The sequence below is a fragment of the Manduca sexta genome, chromosome 6, assembly GCF_014839805.1.
Source record: "Manduca sexta isolate Smith_Timp_Sample1 chromosome 6, JHU_Msex_v1.0, whole genome shotgun sequence".
Lineage (NCBI taxonomy): Eukaryota > Metazoa > Arthropoda > Insecta > Lepidoptera > Sphingidae > Manduca > Manduca sexta.
The window spans coordinates 6,998,477-7,007,260 of NC_051120.1; positions in this window are offsets into that span (position 1 = coordinate 6,998,477).

Sequence of the window (8,784 nt, forward strand, 5' to 3'; positions counted from 1 at the left end):
GCGAATGGGAATAAATCGATTCGGATTATTCACTTTTACCGCGGAATTGGAGTTGACTGTGCTACGATAGGGCGTCCACAAATTCGGATACACCGAGACATGTCCCGATATTTTTGTGACTTTTCCCTCTCGCACTGTAACTCTTTTAATTCAAGATTGGCAGTGGCACGCCTTTCATGACACCGAGCGGTGAAGCTCGGTGAGTCTCTGAGATCACTAATCTGTCTTTACCTGGGAAATAAATTAGATTTAGATGTCCCGGCGTATAACATTATATCCCCGTTAATAATTCATTGAATTTTTGATAAAAAATCTGAATATAATTTTACCCGATGCAGAGATCGAACTATAATATAAAAGCACACCATCAAGGCAATTAAACAAAGCGAAAGGTTTAACATTGTACGTATCAACTTCAGGTTTGTTCCATGAGTAAAATCCATAGATATCGTAATGTAAAATGTCCCGATTGGACTGCAGGAAGGTGTGGGAACCCTATCATACGGCCAGGTGGCTTTCATGCCGATATGCGCGCAGTTATTTTACGTGACAATAGTTTAAAAAATATCTGTAGTGTTGAGTTTACAAGTTGCCCGCGCAATAGATAAAAGTTTATCATTCGAATTCATAAAGGGAATGTATATATCTGGCTTGCTGGTGGTAGGATATATATAGGTATTTTATATCCGCCCGGATAGCGACCACCGTACACGAGATGTTTAAACCCGCCATAGTGGCCCAGGTGTGTCGCGTTCCGGGTTCAGCCGAAATATATCCCGTTCCAACAGGCCGGAATAATTGTGTCGACTGTCGAGGCGTAATCAACACTCGTCAGTTAACGTTCTATTGGACCCCGCTCTACTTACTATCAGGTGCAGTGGGGTTGCCTTGCTCATATAAAAAAATCTAATCAAGAAAACATAAATCCATAACTTCCTAAACACATTTTATCAATGCCATTATTTATTACATTATTAGTTTCTAGACACTATTGGACGCTACTAGATAATTATATCTCCAGAGGAAAAACGCTGCAGATCGAAATACAGGTTCTTCCTAGATCACCTACAGATACTTCAATATTGTATGAAAAATTATAAACAGAATGTAGAGTTAAATATTGTTACTGTACTTTTTAAAATAAATAAATTTATATTTATAACTTATTCAACAAAACGTGAAAATACAATTTCAATCATGCACATGATCCAAATTCTCACCCAAAACCAAAAACCACAACGCTTATCAAAATTAATGGTATTTCTAGTAAATACCGCTTTACCATAATATTGTATGACAATAGGGTGTTTCCGAAGGTCAGTGACGTAATTATCTAGAAGCCACTGAACAGCTACATTGTAATTAATTGAGTCCAGTAATGGCCTTGCTATTGCTATTGTTTGTGAAGACTTATTATATAATATATCCTTTATCACGTGATATATGCTTCCATATAGTGTGAGCTTCAATTCTCCTACTTTGTAGTAATTTAAGTCTTTCTCAAAATTAGACCATTATTTAAACACACACTTTACGCTTATTCTCCAGAAGGGTTAGACAGAGCTGCCGCTAGTTCACCATCCTTTTGCCATGTCTATTCCGTCCCATGAGGTAATATGGAGCATGCCTATCGCCATATCGAACATAGATTCCAGTGTCCGTACTGATATTGAGCAGAAAGTCCAATATCACTTCACCCGACTCGGCGAATGACAAGACCTTAGCTTCGCAAAGACCGCAATACAACTACGCCATTAAGACAGACATTATAAATTAGATTATGTTAAATATGATTATAATCATATTTATTACCATAATATTTGGTAAGTACCGATCTAATATTTTCTTTCTACATCTCACTTCCTTTATGACTAGTGAAAATACTTCCAAAACTATTAATGTATCATTGACTGCAATTCACGTGATGCTTGATCGTATGCACACTGACGTATTGTATCCCCGAAGGGGTAGGCAGAGAAACGCAACCGGTGCACACACTTTCCGCTGTGGGTATTCCGACCCATAATGTGATAGCGGGCGAAACTATCGTCATATCGAACACTAGATCAAGCTGAGTAGAAAAAACCTAATAACACTGCCTGACCTGGAGGTTGAATCCGAGACCACTGCAGTCGTATGATTCATCGTACTTTTCATAATATTATTTTTATACTAAAACTAATAAACAAATATCGTAAAAGCATAGAATATGGACTTGCCTATTCTTATAAAATTAATAAAAAACACGAAGCTATAAAGAAAATTGAAACAGTGTTTTACATGCGAAACTTTTATTAATATTGTGAAATATTTTTGCTCTAACCGCGCCGGGGAAGAAAAATATTGTTATCTCCAGAATTCCTAAGCTGGATGAATGTTCTCCATTTGTAGGACCAGACGCATTGCAGACGTCATCCAAATTTCATAGCCAATTACTGCAAGTGTTGCGTAAATGTTTGGATTTATGTCTGATATAAAACTTTATTGTCAAATCGTTTGATGACTACTTAAAAAACGTAGTTTCTTTAAATTTCTCCAATTGCGATGTTAATTATATTATTTGTAGCTAGGTGTTATTTGCGGCTTTGCTCGCGTGAAAAGCCTTTCTCGCTACTAATGTATTTGAACATTATGGCGATTTATAGCGTCGCCTGAGGACGCTAGCGCCATCTATGCAATTAATCCGATCAAAAATGTCCAATATTTTCCATGAAAGCAAATTCCCAGGATAAAAAGTATCTTATGTGTTAATTCAGGATATGGTCTATCCATCTGCCAAATTTCATACAGATCCGTTTCATCATTTCTGTGTTTACCTCTAACAAACATACAAACATTCAAATACTTTTATAAATTTACATATTTATAATATTACAAATTTAAAAGTAAAAGTAAGATATAGATATAGTAAGATAATATAGAATGTCTGTCTAAATACTCAAAAGTTATAATAAATAATATATGTATGGATAAAAAAAATATTTATAGTTAAAGTAACTAAAATTAAAAATATGTTTCTTTAATTCGGTACCATAATTTAAAAGTTCAACTAAAATATTACAATGTTATGGAAGTTGACAAGTTTACTACACTTTGATCTTAGCCAAAAGGCCGAGATGTATGTTTTATCTTTTAATATTTTACTTGTGACAAACAGTTGCAATAATTATGTCAAACTTTCATTTCATTCATTCAATTATGTCAATTCGTTCAAATCATTCATTATTCATTCACTATCATAGAATCCAATCACGCGAAGTTAAGTCAATATCAATCCCGCTCTAACACAATAAAACAGATAAAGCTTTATAAACAACCTCCATGCAACATCAATACCGCAATGAAAATAATAATATTTGTACTATTGAGTCGCAAAGCCCCACAGGGACATCTCAGTAAATATTTGCTTTCAGCGTAGAAAAATTAATGGCAAATAGGTTTCCCAAAGTCCCTCAAGTAGGCCATTTAAATTCTTCAGAATTCCCAAGATGCGATTACATTTAGAGACCATTGGTATTTTTAAAGAACGTCAAAGTTTTAGTGTCAACGGTCCGTGCCAACTGCCAATCCAGTTTTCAACTTTATTCCATTTAAATACTAAAGAAAGGAGCGTTTATGAACTCGTTAATATGCTGAGCAGCATAAATACAAAAGAAATGCGCTGACTACATAAATTCTAGATTTTTGGAACTATTTGACTTTCGAACGGAAATTTCCTATTTTAGAAACAACTTAGATTAAATTCTAACATATTTAATAAAACAACTAACAAATTTTGTATTGTGTTTTGTATTGCAATACCATTGGCTTGTATTGCTACTGATATTTATAAGGCATCGCTTAAGAGCGTGGTTAAAAACGTGTTCCCGAACTAGTGTTAACTGTATCTCGGGAGTCATTGGATTCAAAATAAAATATACATTTATATAATTGTGGCTATCAAGATTTATTTATTTTTTCTTTGTAATATCCTGACTGTAATAAAGTTCGATCAGTTCAGTCCGCTCCGTGATTCGAAAACTACTTTTACTTTGATTACTACTAATTTAAACTCACTCATGCGCCTTTACAATTTGTCCTACATAAACGTTTGCAGCAAATAGCATACACTATATCTGTCTCGGACAACCCAATTCTATTAGCAATCTGCTGTGGCACCGTTCATAATAGAATAAACGGGCTGCATCCAGACAATTATGGAATATGATAGCTAGATGCTCGCGAATGCTGTAGGAAATATAGTTGTTAACATTCCTTACGCTAAAATCTTTACAAGAATTATTTAAATATTGTGAATATCTCCGAGCATTTAAGACCTTTTATGTCTGATTCATATACCTTCTAAAAAATTTAATATAGTTGGTTCAGTCTGGCACGTAATTATAAAAGGTACTAAAAATATTAAAAAGATATTGAATTTTTCTGGAATAAAAGTCCCTTATATTTTCCAGGGATCAAAATAGCCCTTAGATGTCCTTCTTTATGATTTAAGTTTACATCGCACTAAAATTCAATAAAATCAGTTAAATACTTTGTTAGCTTAAAGCATAATAGAGAGATAGACGGAGTTACTTCGACATCTATACTTACATATGATTAGGACTCTTCAGCTTTTATATAAATACTCTATAGATTTCTACGGCAATTACTGTATCATCATCCTATTTACTCTGCTAGCGTTCTACTACATTAAATTGAATGATTCTGCTTGCTTGTCCACCTTCTATTACGTTAGAATATTCGCGTCTCGGTCAGGGAGGCGTTTTTAAACACTTTTATCTAACATAAAAGGGAGACCGAAGCTGAAAAGCATCTCTAAAATATGTAGGGCTCTATTACCATAAAAGTATGTAGTGCCCAGCAGTAGAACATATAATACATTGCTGATTTTATTATTATTATTTATATGTTAGCAACATTATTCTCCTATGAGAATTGGGTAAAGCCATTTAATGCGGGCTTCTGAGCTAAGCGAAATATGGTTGTAAATTTCTAGTAAATAATCTATCTAGACAGATTTTTTTTTTATGTATACAGTAATAGTAAGATTCTTTCAAATTGAGTTTATACTTACACTTTTAAAGATAAGACTGGCAGGAAAAATAACCTTTCTATATAAAATCTTACACAAAAAAATGCGAATGTGAATATGTATTGAATTCGATTTTGAATTGATATTTTAAGCAGTAATACTCCATCGATTAGATCACTTATGTAGATAATACAATAATTAGGTAACTTGATCTTAACAAAAGTAAATCTCGCGACAAGCTTTTACCTCTACATAGTATTGTAAAAGGATGTTCCCCACATTAAAGACTTTTTTATACTGCAAACGTTTTTTTTACGATTGCAGGATATATTATATTTAATAAAAAAAATACCGCTGTACAAACAACAATTTTTAATTCATTTTGACAAATTGTTTTCAATATTTCAATACATTTTTAACTCTATAATAATAGAGCGCTGCCTCAAAGAATATAACTTACCTATTCTCCATAGTATAAAACAAAAATTTATAAAAAAATTAAGGTTACTTTTTCTTTTGGTTTCATTACAACGTTAGAATACTGCGAGTGTACCCACTTTAGTACCTATCAGACTAATAGTAATTACACAATATGGCGAAAAATCTGCTATGGTGAGTCGTTCGGATGAGTCACGAGCCATGTCCGAAGGTAACTGTCGCGCAATACGATAAACTCTGGGGACCAACATAAGCGACTATAGAAAATACAGTCTCACATAATTGATGTTGTTACAACTACATTGTAGTTTCCATTAAGTTTTTACCATCATTTTGCCGTGCAAAGATTTTAAAAAATATCCGCTTCTATAGTCATAATCATTTGTTATTTCAATTAGAAAACCGATGCAAACTAGACTGCAAACAAATATCAGTTATAAACAAAGGACATGAGAATACAAATTCACTCATTAACATTTTTAATTATACATCAATATGGTTATAATGATACGTCGTTCAATTGTGCGAATTTGCATTATTGTAAAGGATTATTTTATCCATATTCGGATTATTTCACGCACTACTTGCTTGAATACAATATTAAATGAAATTTATAACGAGCGATAATTCCGCAAATTCATTGTATACTGTTTATCTTTCCTTTAAAATAATGGTTTATGGTTGTAGATGGTTTATCGAACAACTACATTGTTCGTTTCGCCATAAATTATTATTTCACTAGTTTTGCTAATATTACAAGTAAGTCTAAAGAAGTTTATTAGAAGTAAACTCAGAATCCGCAGAATGGATTGGAATGGAATTTGGCACCAGATAGACTAACTTACTGGATAATTAAAGTTATTTTTAACCCGGTAAAGTAGAGTTTTCAAATGAGAAATCTAAGCTGGTACACAAGGTGTTAAAATTGGCCACAGTGACCCACGTGAGTGTTTCGCGATCCGAGATTAGTCTGAGTAGGCCCGGATCCTACAGCCCGGCATAATTACCTCGACTGCCGGGGGGTAATCATCAGTCGACATTCTATTAGACCACGCTATACTTACCATCAGGTGCAGTGGGGTCACTTCGATTGTAAAAAAAATCTATGATAAAAATCTATATTTATCATACTATGGCGGAACTATAAAAATACCCACCCTCTTAGTTCTTATGTTGCAAGCTTGAGTATAATGCAGGTGGGAAGTAAGTGGACTCATTACATCTTGGATATGTATCTCCCACTCACACGGTCCTCCCACCGCTATAAAATCTGGATTGTTCCTAAAAATACTAAAGGTTATTTAATAATGGATGTGTTAAATGATTGCAGCGGTAGCGTCGTTAAAAAATTCCTAAACATTAACTATGAAACATAGCCGTTAAGTAGTCATGACTTCCAAAATCAGTATAAAAAACAACATCAAATCCCCAATAAATAAATTAATAGTACACTAGAGTACAGGCTCTCAGTAATACGCGTCTTTTACGCCAGTTTACTGCGTTAGGTGTGACCAAGAGAGCAATCAATACAGCCATTAAGTTTATGTTGGGCATTACGCGACACATTTCAACGTAATTGATTATTTTTGTGGTTCTTACAATATTGTTCGTGACGTACATTTGGAGTTTGTTGTGCTAGAAGTTATTGACCAAACTTCACACAAAGATTAGTACAAATTGTCAGCTATACTAATGACTACTAATTAATCATTACTCAACTTTACTCATATAATGAATGCGAAAGTTTCTAAAATGTTTGTATGTTTTTTGACCGAACAATTGAACGGATTTAGATGAAATTTGGCTCATGGACACACCATATCCTGGATTAATACATAGGCTAATTTGCTTTGATGGGAAAAATGGTATTTTTATCTGATTTTTAAATAGATATCGCTGTCGTCGTAAAGTTTTTTTGGAACTTTTGAAGTGGGAAAAGCTTTTGAGTGAGTTGCGAACAAGTTATAATTTATTTATTTTACTATAAAGTTGTTAGATTTTTTTAATCTAATAACTAATGCTCCAATTTCGAAATAAAACAAATGTTCTTACATTTCTTTTTTTCCCGACGTTAGAGTGAACTCTAACGTCGGGAAACAAATAACACAGGGTGAACCCTGTGTCTAAAAACGCGATAAAATCCGAATACTAGTTTTATTTTCATGTCTAACATTCGCGTAAAAATAAGAAATCATAATACCACATATAAGGCCTACTATAGGCCAGTTTCTACGCTAACAATAGAGGTTTGCCCGGCGACGCTGTGAACAAATGCTAGTGATAAAAATTTTATTTTTACTATAAGCGGTAAAATAAGTTGCCTTAACCAAGATGCTGTTTTGCCACCGTCAACCATGTTTATAGATCGTTAATCTGTATTTTTGCTGTATATACGTATATGCAAGATATATGAATGGTTTATATTAACAACATTGTTATTATGTATGTGGAATGTCTTCAATAAATGCCAAAATAACCGGGGATTTTCCAAATACACATTTTTTTTTCTTCCGTAATTTACTTGTCTTAAGTCTAACGTCGTACTTACAATAATCTTCTTTTTTTCATTCCCATTCTTCCACTCACTTATTCTTAGCATTGAATTTATAGCTTTCCCTCCTACCTTATTCTACTAGTTTATTCCTTTCACCTACCTTCGGTCCATATCTGTGCGTTCCGTTTCACAAAATGATAAGAAATTAAATTTCGATCCTACATATATTATTTTGCAGATTAGCTTATGTTTGGATGGACGGCAGCGCTGGCTCACGCTACCGTTCCTAACGCACCGAAGATGGTCACCACAGAGATTTAGTTGGTATGCCGGGTGGTCGCCCAACGTTTACCATCTTTTCGAGCGGCTCAACGCCGGGTCGTAAACAACGGCGAACATAACATAACCACCTAGTTACGGACGCAGGACGAAGAAACAAAATAAGAAGGGTATGTTTATATGAAAGTGTATACAAGTCTTTCAAAGGTTCACGATGCCTCCTTTGTTATTCAGTTGTGTAATATTGAATATCTTGATAGACGAGCACGCCTCTGCGCAAACCTTAATCGAATTCAGTTCCTCTTAGCCGAAGGACGGAAATAAAGATTAACGAATATCAGCCAAGTATGCAGGAGATAGAGGTGTACAAAAGTGTGCGCAATACATAGGTGCTGTCTGTCGCTTCACTCGTATCGTCCATTGAGACGGCAATCCGACATACAAGGAGAGAGATTAGGCACAGGGCTAAATTTACGTGCTTTTGAGGTATGCTTTGAGTTTGAGTCGGAAAGGTAGTGGTGTGATACCCCACCACTACCTT